The sequence below is a fragment of the Pogona vitticeps genome, chromosome 7 (assembly GCF_051106095.1).
Source record: "Pogona vitticeps strain Pit_001003342236 chromosome 7, PviZW2.1, whole genome shotgun sequence".
In the NCBI taxonomy this organism is placed as follows: Eukaryota; Metazoa; Chordata; class Lepidosauria; order Squamata; family Agamidae; genus Pogona; species Pogona vitticeps.
The window spans coordinates 24,115,366-24,141,759 of record NC_135789.1 but is presented as its reverse complement, the minus strand read 5'-3'; the positions used below and the strand labels follow the sequence as shown (position 1 = coordinate 24,141,759).

The following is a 26,394-nucleotide window of genomic DNA, read 5'->3' as shown; positions in this document are numbered from 1 at the left end:
CAGGGAAGAGAACCATCCAGCAACGTTGGGGAAGGGAGAGAGAGAGGGGAGGTGGGAAAGAGATGATGATGAAGGCCGGCTGCCTTTCTCCTCCCACCTTGGGAGATGGGAAATTTTGAGCCACCGTTGGGTTGATAACAACCCTAATAGGACTTTCAAAGTACAGTGGTGCCTCGCTTAACGACGTTAATTCGTTCCAGCGAAATCGCTGTAGAGCGAAAACGTCGTAAAGCGAAATAAAAAAGCCAATCGAAACGCATTGAAAACCCCTCAATGCGTTCTAATGGACTGAAAACTCACCGTCCAGTGAAGATCCTCTGAGGAATCTGTCCAAAAACACAGTGGGGAGCCATTTTAAGCAACCGGCGGCCATTTTGAAACCTGACGATCAGCTGTTTTTGATCGTCATAAAGCGAAAATTGGTTCCCAAAGCAGGGAACCGATCATCGTTAAACAAAAAAACCCACTTAATGAGACAAGATTAAGTGATCAGAGGAGCCGCCAGGCCGCTTATCTAGAATCTGGATTTGCTTTCAACTGAGTGATGACAATACCATGGGGGTCATCATAAATGGCATATCCAGGGTGATTGTTAAGTATCCCCCACAAACACATTTTCTAAACACCCTGGTCTCTTTGTAGGGGAAAACCGCAGCCATGCCGATGTCCACCCCACAGAGACCGAGGCAGGATGCGTTCTACTATCCATCTGGGTGTCAATCTGAGCGGACACTCTTCCACCCCACCCGGGTCATCAAGTATGTCTTTCTGGACGGGAGTCAGAACATCGTGCCATCATTACACACTTCTTCTTCTCCTGGCTTGGAGACCCCCGTTGGGTACCTGGAGTCGGCCAAGCGCTACTATTGCCCTCTTGCCTGCCCGGACCACGGCCTGGCCAGCGCTTACTGGCCTCCCGACCTGGAGCGCCTCCCCATCTTCGTCACGCTCTCCAAGACCCAAGAAAGAAGCAGCAGGAGCTGGGGGCGGCCCCCGCTTTCTCGGGACCGGCTGCCGGTTTTCCGGAAGTTATGCAGGGAGGCTGCTCTGCGGGGGTCCCAGCGCCACGAGGACTCGGTGGGTCCCAAGACCGCCAAGGATGAACCAGAGAAGACTGGGGAGATGAAGGGACTTGGACTTGGGGGAAAACTGGAGGCTGAGAAAGAAAAGGAGCCGGACAGTTCTGTGTCCCAGCTGACACTCTAAGGGAAAGGGGAATTCAGCTCTTAGGGGATTTTTTTTCCAAACTCACAATGAAATCTGTGGTGCTGAGCATCCTTTTGAATTGCTTATCCTTGCTTCACCGCCTCCAAAGATCCAGAGACAACGTGTGCTTCTCCTGGGATTCTGGATGTGGGCAGTATCCTCACAATCTACAAAAAATGGTTGTGGGGTTTCTGCAAACAGAAAAAGCCCTTGAATGACAAAAACATCTAAGGTTTAGAAGGACACCCCTGGAGTTGAAGATGAAGTGCTGTGGGTTTTCTTCGTAGACTAGAATCGACGGACTAGCTGATCTTTGGGGTCCTTTCCACTTCTACATTTCTATCGTTCTACCAGAGCGGTTCCCAAGCTTGGGTGCCCAGAGGTTCTTGGACTAAAACACCCAGAAGCCTTCACCGCTAGTTGTGCTGGTCAGGATTTATGGGAGTTGTAGTCCAAACGCTAGTCCCTCCACAGAACATAGGGAGGTCGACCAACCTACAGACCCTCCATTGACATGTCCCATCTTGGCCCACTGGCAGTATATGCGCGCGCGCGCGCGCGCGCGCGCACACACACACACACACACACACACACACGAAATAAGGAGCAATGACTCTCCTCTGAGCGGCTCCATTATGTAAAGCAAACTAAACCTCCGGGAACGTTTCCAGATTGCTCGTTAGCTGATTAACTGTGCTTGCTGTCTCCCTGCCCCCACAAGGACCTGAGGAGGAGCGGTGGCTCGCGCCGCAACCCGAAGCGTTGGTCGGGTTGGGAAGCGCAAACTCTCAAGATGGAGGGAGGCACGCTGGCTGGGGCCCAAGGCTGGTTCTGATCAGCGGAGGGGGAAAGGGAGGGAGAGATAATAAGGAAGATGCCGAGAAAGATAGAAAGCACCACCGACTGAGGCTCTTTATGCATTTCCTTTTGCTGAGAAGGCAAGGCTCAAGTGCAAAAGGGGTTGATCTGTGAACAGACCAGGTGACCTTTCTTAACGGAAACCATTTAAATGTTTTCAGCAATTCATATAGAAATGTAACTTTGGAGAGAACGTGGGTTCTCCTCTTCCGTTCTCCTTCCCCAGTTCACTCCTCCCAACGTTTTCCACCCAAGCTTCCTCACTGTGCCCCAGTGCTTGCTGGGAGCTTCCTTTCTGAACAGGAAGTTGGGTGGAACTAGGCCTAGCTCAGCCTCAAGGTCTTCCAGTCGAGGCCTTTCTCCCAGGTGAGCCACATTTGAGGTGTCTGTAAGGCATCTGAAAGTAGGCAGAGCTCCTAGAATTGAGAATCATGGCATTTGCAGTTTTAAAAAAACTATTCCAAAATCACATGCCTAACCCTAACCCGTGAACAGATTCTTGAGCTATAAAATCCCCAACCATCCTTCCGTCTAAGAAGAACAAGGCCACCGAAGAACCCAACAAACCACTACATATCAGGGGTTAGTCATGGTAAATCACTTGGCTATCTGCACCCTGAAAGGTTCATTTTGTTCCATTAGTCCCATAAGAAAAGTGACAAGGAGAGAGGAAAAAATCTCGTCAAGCCTAGGTAACTTGATTTTTTTTTTAAAGCTAAGCCTGATTAGGCCTTTCTCCAAGAGGCATCACGTTCATGTTTTTGCAAGATGCCTGCAAAGTAGAGAGAACTCCCAGAATGCAGAATTATGGGATTTGCAGTGCCGAACATCTGAAAAGGCCATGCTTAAGACAACGTCAATTTCACTTTTCCCATTTGCCTGTTCCTAGCAGCGTCTCATGTATGAACATTCAGATATCACCGCGAAGCTCTCTTAGGCATGCTTGCGAGAGAAACACCACCTTCCAAATGCCACATTTCAACCTGTTCTCAGTCCAAGAGGAAGGTGGCCACCAAACGCATAATTAGGTAAGGGCAACCTCTCCTTGGCTTGATTTCATTCACCCTTCGCGCAAACAAAATCTGATCCTAGGTAATGTCCGCAGAAGGCCGTTCTTGTAAATCCCGGTGTCAGACTATTGCAGATGTTTGCTGCTCTGTTACTCGACATGCAACCACATATGGCGACATTGATGTCTTAATTTCCAAGCTGTTGTTCAATGATTTTATTTAAATCCTCCAAAACCAAGCCAGTTCATTGGCCCACCTCTTTCCTAACCACCATGACATATATTACCCGTGGGATGCAGAAGTTCTCTGGGTAGGATGCTGCATGTTCATCACTATGACTGAGAAAAGAATGCAGGGAGAGGAGAGAGCCCTTTTCAAATCCTTGAAAGGTAGTCCTAAAGAGGAGGGGCAGGATCTGCTCTTGATCATCTCAGAGTGCAAGACACGTCATAAGTGGCTCAAGCAACAGGAAGCCAAATTGAGGTTGAATATCAAGAAAATCTTCTTAACTGTTAGAGCAGTACAACAACAGAACTCGTGGCCTCAGGAGGTGGTGAGCGCTCCAGTGTTGGAGGCCTCCAAGAGAAAAATTGCACCACCCTCTGTCAGACCTGCTTTGATTTGGATTCCTGCCTTGAGCAGGGGGTTGGACTTGATGGCCTTCGAGGGGCCCCTGCCAGCTCCATTATTCTATGATTAAGGATTCACTGTCCATCAGTCCCCAGGTCCCGTAAAGCTCATTACCGCAGAAATCCAGGCAGGACAACGCAAAGTTGCGGTCTGAGAGGCATTTCACATAGTCAAACCAAGTCCAGGCAGTCCAAGGGGGCAAGGGATTCAAGAACAAGATGGAGGCTTTCAGACAAGTTCTTTCCAGAAGCTTTTTGAACCCACACTGAGGGTTTCTGTTCTGTAGTTGCGCCGCTGGAGATCCACCCGGCACTCAGCAGAAAGCATTCAGGTGTCAAGGGAAGACCTGAACTGCAGGGCTCGCCCCCCCCCCCCCGAGTCTCCCTGGGAGAGCACTTACTCATGAGGAGACCTCCCCTGCAGCCAACCACGCTGCCTTGGGACTTCCAATGAAGGGCTGTGTCTTCTGCTTTCTTCACGCCCGAGAGCTGGGAGGTCATCTCCCGCCCCTCCCCAGAATCAGCTCCTGAGGCCCCAGCATCATCCACAGGCTCGGGTTCCAGGACTAAGCAGGTCTTCCGACAACCCCTTAAGGCTTTGGAGTCTCCAGTTCTTCAGGCTCATCCTTGATCCCGTCCTGAGGTCATGACAGTCCTCTTGAAATTGGGACGTACTTCCCACGATCAGGAATTCACCACTGATGGCTCTTTGTCACCATGCCAACAGTAACTCTGGACACTCTGTGTTTCTCCTAATTGCCTGTTTTTGCCGACTGAGAGTGATAAATATAATAAGAAAACACCACTCTCCGTAGACATGCCCTTCTCTGAAATAAATCAATAAACCAATTAATCAAAATAACGGGCTCCGTGTTTCTATCGCATGGAGAATCCGATCCTTTGAAAGTGAGATGTGTGTGATGTAAGGCACATTTCCCACTAAGAAAGTGTCCTGAATTCATCAAAATGCATGAACACGGCAACACTAAGTGGGAATAATTCTGCAAAGGCATCAAATCATGTTATTGCCAGGGAAGTGTGAGGTTTTTTCCCCGGAGTCAATCCAACTCTATCCAAACCACTCTGCGTGAGATCACACAGACAGACAAGAGAGAGAGAGAGAGAAGAAGCAGGGGAGTCTTCTCTGGCTTTGAGCCGAAACTGGCAAGGAGGTGCTCTCCAAGGTGCTGAACCAATCTCAAGTTTGGACTAAAACCCACTGCTTCCCCTAGAAACGCTGAAGTTACTCCCTTCCCCTGGTTGGGTGTCATATCAGGAAGGGTAGCATTATCAGCACTGCTGTAGCTCCGTATAGTTCCAGGAGGGCACGACATAAGTTCAGGCCAAGAAAAGGAGACGACCCCACCCAAATGAATTTTGACACCCTCTGGGAGAGGCACTTTTCTTTTCTGGCAAAATTGCTACCTCCTCTTCACAGGAGGAGGAAGGAAGCCCATACGGCCCAGCAATACACGAGTGCCATTTTCTCCCCCCATTACGAAGCCCGACGTGGCTCTCTCCATTCCAGGAGTTAATGGTGTAATTGCCACTACGGCGGCGTGAAGCTGTGCGGGAGACAAGCTCCATCAATCGTACTCATGGAACAGGAGCCTTTGATTGAAGGTCGCAAGGTTAACGCTTTTCCTTTCGCTGCGCCACAGCTGGGAGGCCGCAGCCGAGAGGGAGGCTGCGGCGCCGGATTGCTTTAGCGCCACATCGGGCGGGTGCAGCTATCAAAAGCTTGGCCCCGTGGCCCTGCAGAGGAACGTGAGCCACTAAGAGCAATGATCTCGGAAAGCCAGAGTCAAGTAGGTTAACAGCAGGGCAGAGGAAATTCAATGAGGCAAGATTTCCGCCACAAAAATCTCATCCAGGGCCTCCTCTCTGTTTCAGTCCCCATCATCCTCCCGCTCTTCTCCCAGCAGATATCTAGAGGCTACATAAGAAGCCAGCATCTCAGAGCAGCAAAGAAGAATTTCATAGAATCATAGAGCTGGAAGGAGTCTACAAGGCCATCAAGTCTAACCCCCTGCTCAAGGCAGGAATCTGACTCAAAGCAGATCTGACAGAGGGTTGTCTTAATATTCTCTTGAAGGTCTCCAGTGCTGGAGCGCTCACCATCTCCTGAGTCTTGGTTCCATTGTCGTACAGCTCTAACATTTCCCTAAATCTGGCTTCCTGTAACTTGAGCCCCTTATTACGAGTCCTGCACTCAGGGATGATTGAGAACAGATCGTGCCCCTCCTCTTTAGGACTACCTTTCAAGGATTTGAAAAGTGCTATCCTGTCTTCCCTCAGTCTTCTGTTCTCAAGGCTAAACATCCTCAGTTCTTTCAGTATTTCCACATAGGGGTTGGTTTGCAATATCGTGATCATCCTTGGTGCCCTCCTCTGAACTTGCTCCCATGCAGCATCCAGAACTGGGCACAGGACTCAAGATGAGGGCTAACCAGTGCTGAACAGAGGAGAACTGGTACCTCATGGGATTTGGAGGTTGTTGTTGTTGTTTAGTCATTAAGTCGTGTCCGACTCTTCGTGACCCCATGGACCAGAGCACGCCAGGCCCTCCTGTCTTCCACTGCCTCCCGGAGTTGGGTCAAATTCATGTTGGACGCTTCAGTGACCCTGTCCATCCATCTCGTCCTTCTCTTGCCTTCAAACTTTCCCAACATCAGGGTCTTTTCCAGGGAGTCTTCTCTGTTCAAAAAATGGCCAAAGAATTGGAGCCTCAGCTTCAGGATCCGTCCTTCCAGGGAGTACTCAGGGTTGATTTCCTTCAGAATTGATGGGTTTGTTCTCCTTGCAGTCCAGGGGACTCTCAAGAGTCTCCCCCAGCATTTGGAGGCTACACTTCCGTTAATGCAGCCTAAAATCACGTTTGTCTTTTTTGCAACCACATTGCATGGCTGGCTCATATTCACTTCTGCCACCATCTTCTCACTCGTAGCATTACTGAGCCAAATATCCCCCATCTTGCAGGTGTGCACTTGGTATTTGCTCAGGTTTATCAGGGTTACGGTTTTGGCCATACCTCTGGAACGTCCTCCACACCCAGCATGCTAGGGACCGACAACATACCAAGGAGAACAGATACCACCCTGAATCCACCAGATCACGGCTGATTTTGGAAGCTGGACAACATTGGCACTGGACTCATACTGGGCTGCAAATCTACTAGAGAATCTTGACAATCACAAGCTAGGAAAAGGTCCAGCCTGAAATCCTGGGGGACCCATGGCTGTAAACCAGAGTTGGCAATATTAAGCTAGATGGACCGAGGGCAGCCACCTTAAATCCCAAGAGAAATGTCCTAGTACAGAGGAGCAGTCTCTGCTCTGCATTGCAGAAGGTTCCAAGTTCTGTCCCCACCACAAGTAGAAAGGCCTAGGAAAGGATGCTGCCCCCCCCCAATAACTGTCCATCAGAGTTAAAGAGATCAAGGCCTGATTCTGTATCAAGCATGTTTGAATGTTCCTATGCCTCCATGTTTAGGAGATAAGCAAGCCAGAGTAAGTACAGGGATGGGGGAACCAGCATGGAATCCCAGGATTTCCAGAGGCGGCTAGGACAGAAGACTGTTTGGAACCTACAAGATCTATTGCTTCCAGTTAGAATTCACAAGACCGGACTAAGTGGATCTGATTCAGGAGATCTGACTCAGCAGAAGGCACCTTCTCGGGTAACGTCCACATGGTCCTCAGATCTGCTGCCTAGCCATAGCAAGAGAAACAGACCATCTCTCCATCAATCCGTCCCAGCCAAAACGCGGAGCTCTGTGTTGCCTGGTGCCCCCAGTCCCCTGGCCTCCCACCCGTCACTCCACCGCCGTTGTGTTGAGCATGCATTGCTGGCTGTAGCGCCCACCTGCATGCTGGGAGCAAGCCAGCCTGTGTTGTGACACACGGGCGGCGGTGCAGAAGGAGCCCTGCGGAGATGTAAGACGGCGCCCACCTGCAAGGTTGTGTTTAGCACTCAAACAACCAGGAGCCCTCGAGGTTTCTAGTGGGCTCGTGTGGGATACTAGTGACACCCAGTGGTCCTGGCAGTGTTGTGGGGGAAGATCCTGCTGGATTGTGTGTGTGTGTGTGTGTGCAGTTGTTTTTTTCCATCCAGGAGATCTGCTTAGAGAAGAAAAGCTGAACAACCCCCCTCCCCGCCCTCATGCCTCTGTGAAGGACCAAAGGCAGATGAACAGATTTAAAGGAAACACATACCAGCTACAGAAAAAGAGGTGGGTGTGAAATTTCCATTTGGTGTACTTAATTTTCTGATAAGTACAACATCCCAGGGTTTGCACATTATGATCAATAGGATTAAACAACATTTAAATGCAGAAGAAAGCAAGCAAGAAGGAGCAGAAAGCTTTTGGGCGCTTAGCTCAGAAGATGTGGGATTTTCCTTGTGTACATCAGTTATCTTTCCAGGGCTGAAATTTTTTAGCGCTCCTGCTTTTCTGATCGGCTCTTTGTTATGCAACACAGCAGATCATCACAAGAAGATGTTCTTGATTCCAGGAATAGTTATAGCTCTTAGCCTGGCTGAGACAAAAGGTGGAGAATTTCCTTACGAGTCCTCTGTGTGGTGTGAAGAGTGAATCTTCAAGAAAGCAAAACTAACAAAAGCCCATTTATTAATAGGGAGGAATAGATAAGGGTCTTTTTTTAAAAAATTGTAGATAAACAGGTTTAGGGGCAGATGGTCAGTTCAGGTAAATGAAGCATTGGCCTGACTCAAAATACTCCCAGATGTCTCACAGCTGTCCAGAGATAGCTTGTGATTCCAGGTTTTCAGGGGCAGGCAATCTGCTCCGGGTTTTAGCTGGAACTTTACTGGATTTATCTGAGTATAGAGACCTGTTGGCCTGCTAATCAGAGATGAAGGATCAGGCGATCTCTGAGTCCCTTCTGCACTGATTCCATTTAGTATCTATAAACTTGCTGCGTTTTTGTTTTAAATGTCGTCTTTGAATGATGTGAGCTGCCTTGGGGGTCTTCTTAAGGAAGAAGGTGGGGAAGAGATGTTTCAAATGAATACAATAAATGTGAAGATTTATTATCCATGTTGGGCGGGGGGGGAAGAATCCATATGCTTCACTTAGGGCCGATGTTTCTATGCACGGTCCCGAGGACTAAGGCATGCTTGCATTTTAGAAAGGGAAGCAGAGTGTTTCATTGCATTTTTCAAATTTATATGTTGCAAAATAGTTTTCCTCTTTTTTTCTGCCAGGGATGAACATATCACAAGCCTGGAAGTGGACAGGCTTCTGATAACAAATGGCATCATTTTTCATGAGACAAGCAGATCAAGTAAATCCTTTTTTTTAAAGAATAAGAACCTTAGTGGAGTGAATTTTTCCCCACTCGTCAGAGAGAAAAGGAGACTTAGCTTTGGTTTCCCCTCACCCTTGATCTCTTCTTTTTGTGAGCAGGGACAGAGGGCGGGCTGGCCGGCAGATGTGAGCCAGTGGAGATGCTAGCCTTACCACCCTCCAGAGGTTCTGCCCCTCGAATGGCTTTTGTAAAGTACATCTTTAAATCTGGAGTAAATTCCGTGCTCCTATGGGTCTGGAGTCTGCACCGTTCACTTGTTCTGGGTTCTGCTGTCTAAGTTCTGATTGGACCACAAGCCATGGGAAATTTGACCCGCCTATTAAAGGCCTTGCCTCATGACATTGTCCATGGTGATGTTCTGGGAAGCTTAGAAGGAGAGAATAAAGGGGAAATTGCTGATTTAATATCTCGTAACCGTTCCCTGGCGTAAACTCTGTCCGGTTGCATGAGAGCTGCCATTATGGATGACCTTCTGATCAACTGTGCCCATGGGCCTGCATAATCATCACACTCCAAATTCCTCTAAGCCCAGGGCTGTCATGGCAACAGGTGCCGACCAATTCAGCTCGTTAACTATGCATTGTATCAAAATGTCCAAGACACCCGTTCTTTTCCTCCTTCTCTTCCACTGTCTATGAAACCAATGGGCCCATCACTCTCCATCCATTGGCTTGGACCCAGACTTCGTCCTGCATCAAACTTGGTGGGACCTACTCCCTGACTAACTAAAGTCCTACCGATTAAGTCCCAGTGACTTTTCTGCAACCGAGCTGCAGGGTGGACACAACCCTTTGGAAAACCTTTATGACAACTCCGTGAATGAGTGATCTCGAAAGGGTCCTCTCCTCAACAGCCCTATGCCACTCTTTTAAACTCAAGGTTGTGGCTTCTTTTAGGGAGCCAATCCATCTCGTATTTGGTCTTCCTCTTTGCCTGCTGCCTTCTGCCCTTTTTTTTTAGCATGAGGGTCTTTTCCAGAGAATCCGGTCTTCTCATGTGGTGCCCAAAGTAGGACAGCCTCGGCGTCATCTTTTCTTGCCTCCAGAGATCGTTCAGGCTTGATTTGATCTAGGATCCAGTTTGTTCATCTTTCTGGTGGTCCAGGGTATCCTCAAAGCTCTCCTCCAGCACCACATTTCAAACAAATGAATTTTTCCTCTAATCAGCTTTCTTCGCTGTCCGGCTTTCACACCCATACACGGTGACTGGAAATTCAAGAGTGTGGATGGTCTTGGTTTCCAGTGAACATATCCTTACACATATCCCATGTTTTCTAATTCCGTCTTTGCTCCCTTCCAAGTCTCAGTCGCCTTCTGATTTCTTGATTGCAGTCTCCATTTGGGTTGATGGTTGAACCAAGATATACAAAATCTCTATTTCATTTTTTAAAAAATATCTTAGAAACCGCTGTCCCTGTGCAGTACAGTTCTAAAATCTCCTTGAGAGTAAGTCCAACAGGTCTCTAGAAAGTTGGACACAACTGAATAGAAGGAACAAAAAGCAAATGGACAGCATTTTAGGATCCTCGCGGATGTTGGCAAGTGGATCGTGGCTATTTCAGCTTCCTGCCCAAGTCAAGAGCAATGGAGGCCGGCGACCCCAGTGTCATAGGGCAGGGGGAAAGCCCTCCAGATCTCTGCTTACAAAGGAGCCGTCTGCTGGGCTGATCCAGTTTTGGGGAATAGGTTGAAGCACCTCAGACAGCTCCTGGAAAGATCAAATTCAAACCAAGAGCGGATTTATTGTTTCAGAGTGGTGGGAAAATTCAGGGTGGAAAAAGGATCTCCAGAACCATGGTGGCCCTTTGGAATCCATTCTCACACGTGGGCTTGGGAGTCACCTGTAAGGTGGTGGGATCCCATCTCATCTAGCTCATGGACTACTCACCCCAAGGAAGAGATGACCTTCTCTCTTGTTTTCATATCTGATGCCTCATGCGCTCTCACAGAGAGCTCTTAATATTGACCCTATTATCATCATCCCATCAGCAGGGGCAGGTTTTATCAATTCCAGATCAATGCCACAAAGCAGGGCATCAATTCTTGTGGCCTGACAGCCAAGGGTGGCTTTCATCTCTGCGCTCATGACATTGACTCCTGGTGGACACAACCAGCCACCTGCTAGGTTTTAGCCATCTCCCTTTAGCCTGGAGGTCCAACCAACCATCAAACCTCTTAGCGGAGGAGGGACGCCCCATATTTCATTATTATTGCATTCTATATTAGTGCCGCTCTGAATAGTCTATCGTTGTGGTCATCGGCTAGAAAACAGAAATGACGAGAGGTCACCCACCCTGAGGGATGGGAGGAACATATCCCAAACCTCACCTGAGACCTCCCCGTCTTTCAGTTTTCTTCCTCCATGGAAACTCCTGCCCCTGAAAAATATGCTTCCATGGAAGCTCTTGACCTCATCCCTCCTGTTATCACTTCCCTCTCTCAAACAACGTCTATACATTCACCCTATCCCATCCTTAATGTTAGGAAATCTCCACCAAACCTTCAAGGTAGTACTCTAGCCCTGCTCCTTCCCTAATTTCCATTAGCTTGAACATGTGGAGGATAGTTACGCAGGGCAGCTGATCCTGGCCAATTAGGGAATCCTAGCTAATTAGGGGTTCTAGCCAACTAGGGACCCTAGCATAGTTGGGATCAGATAGCAAGTAGGACTTCATGACTTAGCAAACCAGAATTGGCCTACATTGGCTCATCAATGGAACTTATATGAATCATGTTGGCAATCTTACCACATAGCTAATGAGAATTTATTGTTTAGCAAGTGACAACACTTAGGTAGATACGGTTGACTAAAAGAGACAGCAAGAGAACAATGCCGCCCACCAAAAAATAAAAAACTAATTTAAAACATTGGTTCCCCGCTCTTTGACCACCACTTCTACTGGAAATAGTCACCCGAAATTGTAAGTAGTTTGGGATCAGTGTGTTCCAGGATGCGTATTCCATGTTTTAAGGTTCAAAACTTACTCCTGATGTCCAGGCCTTCTCTGATCTGGTATACTCTACCTGTGTTGGGGATACAGGACCCCAAAATAGACGCGGTCTGGAAATTTCTGGGTTTGTGTAGCCCAACGCCAAGAGAACAGGAGATTGGGAGAAACAGATGCACAGATCTAATCCTGAAACTGATGCATCTCAAGACCCAGCAGGATTCAGATGGAAGAAAAACCTTCTCAGAAAAGGAAAGGAAACCTTGTGTTGACAGATGAGAATTTTTGAGATTCAAGGACTCCCAGCCTCACAATTCAGCAGGAACGTCCCAGGGATGATGAGTAGTGTTTGGGTCCAAGTCCCAAATCTGAGTCCCTATTAAAAATAAGCTCTCCTCCCCCCCAAAAAAATGGTAGGGGATGAGTGGGTCCTGAGTCACGTCCAAGTCATTGGGGGGGGGGAAACAAGTCAGGTCACAGGTGTGACTTAAGTCCGACTTGATAGCGACTCAAGTCCCCAATCCTAGAACCCCCAAGGCTGAATTATGGGACTGGGGGCCTTCAACCCAGCAGTGGGGAGAGCAGCCCCTTCGAACATTGGAACAGCATGGAGGCCAAGGGGGTTCCCTACCTCCTGCCAGTTTGAGGGAGCTCCTGCTGAATGGTGGGACTGGGAGTTCCTGGAATCCCGAAGATCCCATCCTTACTGAACACTGGAAGGAAGAAAAAAAATTCCGAAACCACTCTGACTAAGATGTTCAAAGAGGGAAACTCAGAGCTTAAATGCAAGAATTAGCATTTCATGTGGCTGTCGGGTAATGAGAGGCCATCGGCAGCTTGACATAACTATCTCTCCCCTGGAAAATCCCAATTGCTAAAGCCAGGAAGCCAACAAAAAAAAACCTCTTCAGTTGAGAGTCCTCTTTACAGCTTGCCAGGTGTGGTCTTTATTTCCTCTTCTCTCTCTCTCTCTCTCTCTCCCCTCATTTTCTGAAAAGCTCTCAGAGAACTTGTAAATTTGTTTTAGGATTAGATTAATGGGTTTTGTGATTTGTAAACCACCGCCGCCACGACATCGCAAAGCAAAGCCTCCCTGGCTGAATCCAGAGGTTTAGGAAGTAATGATTTTTCTCCATCAGTTCGACACAAGTCTGGATCTATGCACCAAGAATTTGGGAGTGGGGGGGGGATCGAAGGAGAAGGATTTAGAAAACCGTGGAATTATAAATGGACATGACGGACAGGGAGAAAATCTACCACTTTCTTTTTCTCAAGCATTCAACTCTTTTTCAACCAGAAGGGTTCCCCAGCCCTACCCCAGGGGGAGTGCAACCCTGTCTAGGGCAGGGAAATGGCCCTCTAACCTATCTGGTGGAGCACCTACCAGCAGCACTTCCGACTTGTCTGGATTGAGCCTCAGTTTAGTGACCCTCATCCAGTCCATTATCGAGTCCAGGAATGAGTTCAGAATGGCGACTGCCACACCTGGATTGGTAGAGAATGAGAGGCAGAGCTGGGTGTCATCAGCATTTTGCTGACTCCTCAGCCCAAACCTCCTAATGACCTCCCCCAGCGGTTTCATGTAGATATTGTATAGCAGGGGGGACAGTACAGAACCCTGAGGAACCCCATGATTCAACTGCCATGGATCAGAGCTACTGTCCCCCACCACCACTTTCTGGACCCAATCAGCCAGGTAGGAGCAGAACCACCATAAAACAGGGGCTCCCATTCTCGTCCAGAAGGACCCCATGGTCGATGGTGTCGAAAGCCACTGAGACCATGTTGTTATGTGCCACCAAGTCACCCTCAACTTATAGTGAATACTTGAATATGCAATCTTCAAAATGTCCCGTCCTCAAGAGCCTCTCTTGCAGACTCAACCCTGTGGCTTCCTTTAGGGAGTCAGTCCATCTTGTATTAGACCTTCCTCTTTTCCTGCTGCCTTCGACTTTTCCCAGCATGACGGTCTTTTCCAGAGGAATCCTGCCTTCTTGTCATGTGCTCAAAATAGGATCGCCTCTGTTCCAACATTTTTGCCTCCAAGGATATATCCGTCTCTCTCTCTCTCTTTTTGGCATCCGAGACCTCCACACACAAACACACTTCAATTGAAGATCGGTTGGCCCTTTCCAAGGATGATTGAACACCAGATCCCCATCAGTCTGGCCAGCAGGAAGGGACGATGGGAGCTGTAAGTCCATTGGTTTCTGCAGGAGCACAGCCTTTTCTCCACCCTTTACCCTCAAGAAACGGCTCAGGAAAAACAATTCCTCTCTTGGAAGCTGGGGAGTGATTACAATGCCACTCCAAGAAAGACTGTTCCTGGACTGTTAATGAATTTAAATGCTGGGGTTTTTTTCCTTTTGATGCTCTGTTGCAAATGTGCCTCTTGTGTAGATCCTAATTAGCCTCCCCATCCCAAAGCAGCAGTGCATGGGTGCGGAGAGGTGCAGACCGGGAGCGCGTATCTATTGAGTTGGCTGGCAGTATTATTCCTCGACTCTTATCAGGCTCTGATAAATGATACACGGAAGGGAGTTAAATAGGCTTATTCCCAGGGTGGACGGAGACTCATCGTTGTGGTTTCACGCTGGAATCTAATTACTGATCTGACTTCCAGACATGAGTTAAATTGGCAAAGGATGCTCTCTTTATATACACACCGAGACGTCTCATTCTTCCGCATCCTCTCTGGCCCATTTGAGATTCTCCTGAGTTAGCTTCTTATAGCAAGCTGCATGCTTAGGAAGCCAAATTCAGGGTGCTGATAAGGTGCTAGTTGGCCCATTCCCTTCGTAGTAGAGCTTCTTCACCATGTATGGACCTGTACCAGGAGCTGAAAGAGCACATGAGCAGGGTGTGTGTCACAATTTCTTGAGGAGTTCTGAGTGAGCACTCTGACATATCATAATACTGTACTTCTGAATTTTGCATCGGGTTTAGCATGCTTGAAATCGATTTAAAATTTTCCACCTACACAACGTACAGCTAAGCACACCTTTTTTTGGGTCAAAAAGTGAGTCATTTTAAACATCCATGAAGGAGTTGTTTATTTTAACTTGATTGCTGGTGCGGCTTATTTTGCATCGTCTTGGCATGTGTGCTTGTCTGTGTTTAAGTAAACTGAGTTTGTGGGGTTTCTTGAGTATTGGACATCAGGATCATGGGTTTCAGGCGGCAGAAAAACCTTGCAGTCTGATCTATTTTTTTCTTTCCCCCCTATCTGTAATACTGATCTAGCACTATGCCACTTAGGAAAAATTAAAACAAAGAATAAAAATCACACAGAGCAGAAAAACATGGCGTTGGACCTTGCCACCCATGTCATCTCAACACGGGGTATTAATTTTTTTGGGGGGGGGACAAGTGGCTGTGAGAGGCAGCTAGCCCAGGGGCAGATGAGCGCAGGACAAAACCCTTGAAAGCAGTTACAGGACGATGCACCAGCAACTTCACACTGCCCTGTAGATACAGCAGCATGAGGTTTTCACTCTGGAAATGCATAGCCTTGGGAGGGTAAAACACAGGGTGCTGGAGTCTTGTGGTGCCCATTCGCTCAGAAATGAAACAATTTTAAAAGCCCGTGTAGCTACCAATAGATAACACAGCTTCCAAAGGAACTAAAAGTTGTCCCGAGAGGATGCACGCAAGAGTCCCCAAACCCTGTGACTTTAAACTGAGTTCAAAAATCCCGTTTCGTTTCCAAACTGTAACTGCATCCATGGTCTATTAAAAAGGATGTTGACTTCTCAAGGTTGATTCAGGAAAGACTGAAAGAAATGGGTATGTTTACCCTTGAGAAAAGAGAACAGAGGGGAGATAGGATAACCCTTTTCAAAGACTTGAAAGATAGTCCTACAGTAGAGAGGCAGCGATGTGTTCTTCATCACCCCCAGAGGGCAGGACACGTCATAAGGGGCTCAAGTGACAGGAAGCCAGATTTTGGTTGAAAATCAGGAAAAACTTCCTGTTAGACCAGTACGACAAGGGAACCCATGACCTCAGGAGCAAGTGAGCGGTCTGACCCTGGAGGCCTTCAAGAGACCATTGGATAACGATCTGTTAGATCTGCTTTGATTGGGATTCCTGCCTTGGGCTCCATGTCCTTAAGAGGCCCCTTCGTGATTTTATGATTCTATGAAGTTCTTCTTGGCAGCTCTGAGATGCTGGCTTTTTAGATAGCCTTTGTTTTGTTGTGGATTCCTGCACTGAGCAGAGGGTTGGGCTCAATAGCATTACAGCAGTGGTCCCCAACCTTGGGCCTCCAGATGTTCTTGGACTACAACTCCCAGAAGCCTTCACCACCACCTCTGCTGGCCAGGATTTCTGGGAGCTGAAGTCCAAGAACATCTCGAGGCCCAAGGCTGGGGACCCCTGCCTTACAGGACCCTTTCAACTCAATCATTCTATGATTCTAAGGTGCTACGACAATTATCCTGGTCTGGATCGCTCTTGATCATGCTATGGGGTTGTTTTGAGGTGCAGTATGCTATTTGGGCTGATCCTTGAATTCACGGCCAGTCCCTCGTCCCTTAAACGCACACACTTTTTAATCAGGAGAAAGAGGCTAACCAAGATAAACAGAATTATATCCATTTTAGCGAAGGAGAATTAGCATTCGATAGGGATTTAGACCCCAAAAAACACAACCCCCAGCATGGGCCTTACATCTTTTCATAGGGTTATCAGCATGGCTCACTAATTTCCATCCACAGCAAGACTGAAAATGGGATTTGGCGTGCAGATGAAGCCATGACACTCATATTACTGTAGAAAACGTTGCGGTCTGTTCCTTAGATCTTTAGATATTCCGTCTGACACAGTCACACCGTTATGCCATCGTTAGTGTACTTACCCAACTATTTTACAGCCTTTCAATTTTAAGATTACAATGTACAGTATATTTATTTCAAATCTAATCATGAAAACCTACCCCTGCAAAAACTGTATCTGGAACAGGAGGAGGCGTTAGTCATAGGTGGAAATTCAAGAGGCCTGCAAAATCTTTGTAAAGACAAGTGAGGAGAACTAAAGTAGGACCTTTGAATCCATGGGGGAATCAGTTCCTAGCGCCTCCCTCCCCGCAGATACTGAAAACATGGATAATAGCAAATGCTATACATAGCATGGTCTCTGTCTCCCTCTAATGGCCAGTTCTGGTAATGATGGTGTGGAAATCTATTTCTCCAGTGGATGCTATACATAGCATGGTCTCTGGCTCCCTCTAATGGCCAGTTCTGGTAATTTCATTCTCAGAAATATATATTTCTAGCATTTTTCTTTTAATATTTTTAATCTTTTCAAATTGGATAAGTGAATCCACAGATACCGATTCTGTAGATAAGGACTCCTATGGTATGATTACAAATAGATCGCACTGGGTAAATCCTGGATAGACAAATGGGCTGTTCTGTTCCTGTTGCTTCTTCTAGATTTTACTTTTTGGGGGTGTGGGGACCCGAAACCCCCTGTTCCTTCTACCCCAAATGTGAATACTTGTACACTTTTTGAGAAATCTTGATTTAAAATGATCCGAGATAAAATTCTCCGTTGTCATCTGTGGAACGTAGCAGATGAAAATTTTGATGGACTTGCCTGGGGGACCTCATAAGATAAACGACTTGCGTCTCCATGTTCATGTTCTTCCTTTGCCTCCCCTTTCCTTTTGTGACACATCTCTGGCGTCCTGTCTTGTCTCTTCATTTTAATGAAGAAGTGTGTCGCTCAGCGAACAATCCGAGCTGCAGATTATAAATTCTATGAATAAATAACATAACCCTTCCTGTCCTTTCCAAGTCGGAGAAGATATTCTGGAGAAAAGGATGCTTTGTAATATATCTAAATATGACAAGCCAGATGAACACTAGGCTGCTAAGATAATTCCAAACGTTGGTCATTTCTCATGGGTTTGGCTCTGGAGAGAAACCCAGAAGAATACAGTTTACACAATTTTCAAGCAAGCTGAGATTTTCTCTTGCCTCTTCTAGATTTTCCTCTTTTTGGGGGGGGGGGTGCAGATCCCAAGCCTCCTGTTATTTCTAAACTCAAATGTGAATACGTGTGTGCCTTTTGGGAAACCCAAAATCTGTAGAAGGAGCTGGTTTAGTAATAACAATGCAGGAATTGCTCAGGGCTGCATAGCTGGCAGGCGATATGAAGTCTGGTAGCCTATAATAAAGAGAATGCATTTGGGTATGTACAGCATGGACCTTATTTGTTCCTGAGTAGCCACAGACAGGAGTATCTCCAAGGAGTGAGAGCCAATGCCCTCAATGGCTTCCAGAAGTGAATCAGGCCATTACAAGCTTTGAATTCCAATCCCTCAGAAAAGTTCAGCACTTAGAGAGCTGCTGCAAAGTTCGTATTAAAACCCAGAGTGGAATTACCACTTCCAGGACATCAGAATCACCACCATACGACGTCCGTGGGAGGAACGAGGAGCCCATTTTCTCCTACATTGCTGAACTACAACCCCTTTCATGCCAGATCCAGAGACCCAAGCAAACTGGGGTTGATGAGCATAGAAGACCCACAACATGGGTAAAGCCGTGCATTCCCTCCATTGCAGGTCCAGGAATGGCCAGCGCCAGCAACTTCTGGGCACGATTCAGGCTTCACGCTTCCTTTAATTTAATATCGAGTGCAGCCATCGTGACCTAATGTCTCCTCATTTAAACCTGAAAGGCAGGATTCATTCCACATAAAGAGGGGATAGGATCTCAGATCGGTAGAAGGTTTTGCTGTCCTGCAAGAGGGGAGCGGCGTCCCTCACCTGATGCCTGGTCCCCAGGAGGCGAGCCGTCCATCTGTCACCACCGACCCTGAAGGGAACAAGCCATCTCTCCGCCATCTCTCTCTAAGTGCACCATCCACAGGAAAACACTGAGCCTTCTCATTTTGCTGGCTGGAAAGTTCTCCTGCCAACGCTCCTTAACATGCGCCCGTGTCATCTCACTCCTGAAGTGCACCTAATAAATGTTTAACTCTCATTCGGAGGGGAAGAAAGCAGTGTAGAGCCGGCTGACAGATCCGATTCCTCGTGCCAAACGAGGCTTGGCAAAGTGGCATCAGATAGAGCTCATGTAGCTTCTCCACGCACACCATGGAGTCTCCTCCTGCACCAGCAGCCAAGACTTAAATGCAAGGATTCTTGACCCAAACACTGCAGCTTCTAGCAGGAGGAGTCCTCCTGGCATATGTCTACAAGAGCGGTGGATCACCGGTTCTTCCATGGGTTGCCAGATGCCTCCAGTCTGAACATCTAGACAACAACTAAACAACAGCAACAACATGAAGGCAAAGTGGAAGTAGTCAAATGAAAAGGAACCACTCAGATGTCAAAAAAAGAGTCTGTCATGCCTGTCTGCCAGTTGGTGGCTCCTCCATCACTATTTTCATATTTCCTCTTAAAAATCTCTCCTGATATACTGAAATGACATTGTTTCCTTAACTCGGGGAACCGGGAGCCATTTGGACAAAAGCATAACTTGGCTGGAACCTTGCAGGCAGAATTATTGGAATTTAAGTCCCCAAACCAGAAGGAATAAGAGCAGCCTTCGTGTATGCCACTTCTTTGCAAAGGAAGAAAATGTATCTATTTATTTTTAATATTTTTTTATTCTGCCTGCAGAGTTCCAGCCGAGTTATGGGAGAGGAATTCCAGAAATCCCATCCTCTAGCCTCCACTTGGGAAGGGCGACATTTGAGGCTTGGCTTAATTGGCCTAATGAGGTTCCTCTTTTCCTTCACGGAGTGCTGGAGGAAACCTCTCAGCTGCGAAACCCCAGCCCCACAACACGCCATGCCAAAGAGCAGCATCCACTTATACTCAGGAAAAATTTCCAAAGTTTTGTCCAAGGCCTCCCCCCCTCCACTCTTCTACCCACAGTTCTATTTACACTTGAGATGCCAGGTGTTGAAATCAATCTGGGCTTTTCTACCCAAGGAGATTAAATCTAATTAGCATGCCAAAGAGCTTACTATTTTCACTGTTTGCCTTAATTGCCGGTTTCATTGTTTAGCAGCCTCCATGAAGGCAAAGTGGAACTAGTCAAATGAAAAGGAGCCACTCAGATGTCAAAAAGAGAGAGTCTGTCACGCCCGTCTGCCAGTTGGTGGCTCCTCCATCAATACTTCCGTATCTCCTCTTGGAGTCCACCAGCACCTATGTTTGTCTGCACCCTCATTCCACACCATTGGCAGGAGAGCACCAAAGGAAAATGCTTTTTCAGTCGTCTCGCATAGAGCAACCATCTGCTGTTGGAACACTGTTATGAAGAAGCAAAGAATCCACATTGGCCAAGGCAGTTCAACATTTGAAGAGGGTTCCAGAAATAAATCCTTCACATTTTAACTGCAGGCTAAAACTTAGCTGCATCCCTTTGACGAGAAGGAGGCCAAGAGGTCACCGGATTAACGCATCTAAGAACTTTCAGTGGATGCCAAAGAGGTCTCAGGAGTCACGGCGTTGTAAGACAAGTCGTAGAATCAGGGGAAGAAAGACCAAAGGCTGGGAGTTAAAACAAGGGAAATTAAGGTTACAGCTGACCTCTGCGTGGTCTTGACAAGAGGGTTAGTCTGGGAAAAGAAGTTAAAGCCTTTGACAGGCAACTGTTTCTCCTTTGTCAGTCAGCAAAAGAGAAGCTGATTTCTGAGTTCTCCTACTTCCTGGAAAGCCCGTCTCGTGCAATGCTTTCCTCCATCACTACCAATCAAAGTTTCTGAGTCGATCAGTCCTGGAACACTCTCTAATCCTCCGCAAATAAGGAAGTATTCGATTTACTTTGAAAGGTCTCAGGAGATCAAGCTGTTAGAAAAGGAGTCCAGAATACACGCTGTGAGAGATGCACCACCTCCCAAATCTGGTCCAGAAAAAGGAAAACAGCAGGAAGAACCTGAATTTCTCAGGTTACTCTTAGGTGGGTTGAATCACAAGGAAGTTGGGCATCATAGATCAAGGAGATGACCAGATCTGTCTTCTCTCTTCTCTCTTCCTTTGCACTGTTATATTTCCTCAAGCAGAAATGGGGGTGGAAGAGGCTCATGATTGGATACGTGTTCAAACCACCACCATGGATGTAACTAATTACAGGTTATATAGCGACAAGTGACTAGTTACTTTGCGTAATGGTAGCAAAACTAAGTACCAATTCAAAAATAATACAAAGTTTTGGGGTCGGGGTTTGAAACTAATGAATAGCATTTATAACAAGGATCTCTCCGGTTTTCAAAAGATGCATTTTAAGCCACCCAGAGTGACCTTGTTGCCAGATAGTGCGGGGTATAAATAAATAAATAAATTTCCTCACGTTTTCCCTACTTTTGTGCTGTTCTCTTCTTAATCCTAGGTTACAAATGTAATATTGTTCCCTTTAGTCTTTTTAAAGCATTTTCAAGAGGCAATATCAGAACTGGCCACTAGAGGGTAATAGGGAGTATCTTCCACTCCTTTTCTGGCATTCTAGTAATGTGACTCATTAATCGTGCCCTATGCAGTAAATTACTTTTGCAGTCAGAGTAAGGATATACACAGTAGGACCCCCATATCTGCAGGATCAGTATCCATGGTTTTACTTATCCACAGCCTGATAATATTAAAAATATTAAAAGAAAAAAACCCAGAAATATGTATTTCCATGCTGTAACTACCAGAACTAGCCACTAGAGGGAACCAGAGACAAAGCTGTATATAGGGTTCGCTCTTATCCAAGGTTTTCAGCATTCGTGGTGGAGCTTGGAACAAATCCCCCATGGATACTTCGGTCACACTTTATTTACAGCATCTCAACCAAGGCAAGAGAGAGAGAGAAAGAGAGATAATGACTGCCCGGGAATAGGGACCAGAGAACTGTAACACTCAGAGTGAGTTGCCGTTTAAGCATTCACCTGATCGCCACTGGTGATGAGGAACAGTATGAATGTGGGTGAACAGGCAGAGAGAAGATAGTGTAGTCTATCTCTTGTCTTCTGCATGTACACGGGTCATTCCAATCCCCAAATCGGATATGGAATTATCTGGACCCATTTTCTGCACAAACCTTCCTGGGCTAAAGCTCTGGGCTGGAACACATGAAACAGAAGCCAATCGAGCATGCATCTGAACATGGGCAGAGGGCTTCCCCTTCTTTCTAATGCCTATCGAAAAAGTTTTGAGGTGGGGGGAGTGTGATGAAGTGGCTCCCCCACCCCACCAAAAAAAACACAACCCTTTACAAGTGCAAAATCTGTTTTCAGGAGAGGGATCAGCCCTTTGGAGAGCTCCTGTAAAGTTCAGGGCAAAACCCGGAGTGGATTCCTTTATGACCTGGATGATCGAGCCACCAGCCAATACCCTTTCTTCACCTCTTGAATCTTGAGGAGATGTCTGGAGATGTCCAGAATTCCCAGGAAAGTTTGAAATTGCCATCCACCTCTCTCTCTCTCTCTGGCACCTCTATCAGTGGGTCATGCTCCACCATTTTCAGCAACATTGTTTTGTGAAATGCGGTCTTCTTGGATATTTTTCCAGTTACTGCTAGATTCCCTTTTCTGGTGGTACTTCTGCCTTTGTCCAAGTGGCTCCTGGTTCCCTGAGTTACAGATGAGAAAGCAATTATCCCGCAGTTACTTGGAAGTTAATTGCTGCTTTTAAAGACCTTTGGGAAGCGCCTTTCTCGATTTGAACTGTTTAAATCCCTCCATTAAAGAGCCAAGGAAGAGCAAAGTATTTGGAAAGTTCTTCTCTTCTCCTAACTGATGTCACCTTTCACTCTTTCCCATCACATTGCGAGTAATTTATTTGTCACAACAGAGCCCGGGAGGGTGGAGGGTTTTTAAAAAGAAGGGTAAAACAACAACAACAACCACCAACTGGAAAACCAAATTGGATTATCTTGTACTGTGAACAGATACAGTGGGATTCTGACATCCCCTGAATGGAAGAGAAGGCACGGATTGATAGAACCCAAGAATTAATAAAAGTGTTATACTGAGTGCATGATAAAACATTGTATGTAAATAATTAATTCACTGTAAATAATAAATAGGCATTCTTTGTTTGCCAAGGCAAGAGAGGCGGGCTCGGGAGATGGTTTCTCAATCGGCTCTCGACTCCTCTTCAAAGATTGAAGAAGATTTTTGAAATGCAAAGCAGTTAATGCAAATTTCATGTTTTCCGGTGGCAATCTGCCATAGCGCTGGTTTAGCGGGGTAGCGCTTCATGCTTCCCAAATGGGTTTCACCCACCCACCAATGTTTGGAATTCTGGGTTGCCAGGCCTTCCCCTTGAGACGCCTTGTTGTCCCATGCAGCCACGGTGTGGGGGGGCCCACGAATTTGCCCCACGGCGCCACACTGCTGCCATTGGGTGTGGGGATGGGAAGCGTCCTTCCACAGTCCCTCCACTTCAAAGATTTGGACGAGATCTGCCTACTGAGCCAGCTCAGCAAGGAGTCTGACAAATGAACAGCACCCCTGAGTGTCAGCTTCCTGAGATCAAAACAAAAACCCGAGAGCCACTGGGATGCAGCGAAGAATCTTGGAGTTGTTTTAGATCACAAGCTGAATATGAGCCAACAGTATCATGATGCGGCAAAAAAGGCCAATGCTATTTCAGGCTGCATTAAGAGGAGTCTAGTCTCCAAATCATGTGAGGTACTAGTTCTCTTCTATTCGGCACTGGTTAGGCCTCATCTTGAGTCCTGGGTCCAGTTCTTTAAGAAGGATGCCAACAAACTGGAGCAAGTTCAGAGGAGGGCAAGAAGGCTGATGATCAGCATGGAGAGCAAGCCCTAGGAGGAAAGACTAAAGAACTGAGCATGTTTATCCTAGAGAATAGAAGACGGAAGGGAGATAGGATAGCACTTTTCAAATACTTACAGCTAAAGCTGCAAGAAGCCAGATTTAGGCTGGATGTCAGGAAAAACGTCCTAACTGTTAGAGTAGTACGACAATGGGACCCATGGCCTCGGGAGGTGGTGAGCGCTCCAGCGCTGAAGGCCTTCAAGAGAAGACTGGAAAACCGTCTGTCATACCTGTTTTGATTTGGATTCCTGCCTTGAGCGAAGGATGGATTTGATGGCCTTATCGGCCCCTTCCAACTTCATGATTCTCGGATTCCGTTCTAGGAGCGTCCGACTAAACGCCAGGAGACGTCTCTTGTGCTATGCCAGGCGAGGCCATCCCATTATCTGGCTAGTAAAGTCAACAAACCATGAAAGGATGGATCAAGAAGCACAGGTCTCGCACGGCTCGCCGTAGCAGACAACCTGTCAGGGGCAATTTGAGATCATAGTCCAATAGGGTCAACATAGCCTCAAGCAAGGGAGCCAGGAACAAAGCAGTCGGCTACCCAGGCAAGAGACTGCCAGGGCTTGGCTGTTCCACCCAACGATTGTTTCATAATTCTGCTGGTGGAGCCCCATCCAGCACATGGCTGCAGGTGTGCAGGGAGCAAGAGGAAGGGATCAGCCACAGGGCCTTGTACTGGGTCTCCTTGGGAGGAATAGCCGGTATGTGGAGACCTCACTTGGAGACCACCTCTTCTTGACAAGCTCTCTTTCTGCAGCTAAGCAATTTCCCTTGGGGCTTTCTTTGAACTGGGCTCATGTCTTCAACTGAAAGGGAAAAATGACTTTTCATCAACCTCCTATCTACATCTCCTCTTCCTTCTGGACCTTCTCTTGCCAGAGCCTTTGGGACCGTCTTCATTTTGGATTCAGCAGCTCTGAACAAGGGTATTGTGTTGTCTTTGAACAAAACTAGGTTGTTTTCAGTTTGAATATCAAGAAAAACTTCCCAACTGTTAGAGCAGTACAACAATGGAATAAATTATCTTCAGAGGTGGCAATTGCTCCAGTGTTGGAGGCATTCAAGAATAATTTAGACAACCACTTGGTAGATCTGCTTTGATTTGGATTCCTGCTTTGAGCAGGAAGAAGGACTCGATGGCCTTATAGGCCCCTTCCAAATCCACAAGTCTGTGACTCCATGTTTCTCTCCCCACTGATTTTTATATCTCCAGTGGCTTTTTTTCTCTCCCCCTTTAACACAGCCTTCTTCAGAATACACAATAATCCTGATGATGATCCTTGGATTAAATGGATCAGATTCCCAGCCACACTTTGCACTGAGATGAAAAGCATTCGTTTTGATAGAGAGCAGCAAGAGAGAAGGCTTGCCAGCGTCCCTTGAAGTGGCCTCAAGAAACATGAAGATGTCACAAAAAGAGGAAATGCAGGCTCTGATTTCTTTACTAGCTGAGTTTACACTTTGAACACACATGTCAACATGTCATAAGACCTGTCAAAAGTGCGACATCCCACTTCTGGAAGAAAAGGTTTCTGAAAATCCTCCCGTCGACTGGCAGCTGTAAGAACAGAGTGAATCTTCAGAATTTTTCTTGTCTCGGGTGGAAAAAAAGGATCATAACACAGTGAGATGCCCCATCTTAAAAAGGGAGGGGGGGGGGTTCTGCTGTCAGATATTTTGCTGCTACAGAGAGTGCAAAAACAAGCACGTTTGTTAAAAAGAAAATCGATAACTGCATTTGCAACAAATAAGAATTTTTTAAAAATCTATGCCTTTGGGTGCAAAATCTGTCACTTGAATTGAAAAACCTACATTTTGCCAAAATTAAGAGCCCCCCCCCTGCAAAAAGCGAGTTTTGAGTTGCAAAAATACGAGGCATGATGATGGTAGTTTGAGCAAAGTACTTTGACACACAAAGTCAAAATATGAAAAATGCAGAAAAATGCAGCCCCCAGCAGGGAGGAAACTGTTGAAAACGTTTGTCCTTAATTGCAACCATGGAGAAAGTGGAGATTTAGCTGCCTATATGGGAATACCGTGCCTCCTTTCTACTCCTACCCTACAGTTTGATTTTAGTTTTGCTGCCATCATAAGCGACAACCACAACAGAAAACCTGGTGTTTTCTACCAGCTATTTTGGAACCCCAGGGCTGCAAAGCTAACACCCTTCTGGAGGACAGAAGGTGCGAAGAGTGGAGAAAATAGCAAGGGGAAGGGGGAAAGGGGAGGGGAATCAAGAAAGTTGTGGGTTTTTTTATTCCTCCACAAAGAGGAGTCCTCTCTAGAGGCAGGCAGCAGTTGCGCTTCGAGTCAGAATTGCAGGCTGTGGTCTTTGACAACCACACAGACCGGAAGCACAGATCCAGTGTGAGGTTCTTAGGTTGGAGGTTCAACCATAAGGGAAGACTCTTCAGGAGTAGAGGGGTTTCACAGGAGTAAGGGGTCTCTTTGAGGGAAGCTCTTCCTCCTACGGAGATCAGCTGCCTACATGCTCAGCGCTAAGTTCTCCATGGGGCCCAGGAACTCGGCCACATAAGCCTCAGCCTTGGGACTGTAACACTGCTAGGAAAAATATCCAGCATCGTTTGCATCCAGGAGAACATTGGATTGATCTGCTTGGACTT

At 46.9% G+C, this 26,394-nt stretch overlaps 2 long non-coding RNA genes across 2 annotated transcripts in view; one reads left to right on the top strand and one right to left on the bottom strand.

Moving 5' to 3' along the window:
• LOC144584072 (uncharacterized) overlaps positions 1 to 26,394 on the bottom strand; it is a 109,205-nt gene that overhangs the window by 58,509 nt on the left and 24,302 nt on the right. The window lies entirely within an intron of this gene.
• Positions 7,652 to 9,369, top strand: LOC144583998 (uncharacterized). The gene is made up of 2 exons (XR_013537976.1): positions 7,652 to 7,934; positions 8,930 to 9,369. It is a non-coding gene; the product is annotated as an uncharacterized LOC144583998 (long non-coding RNA).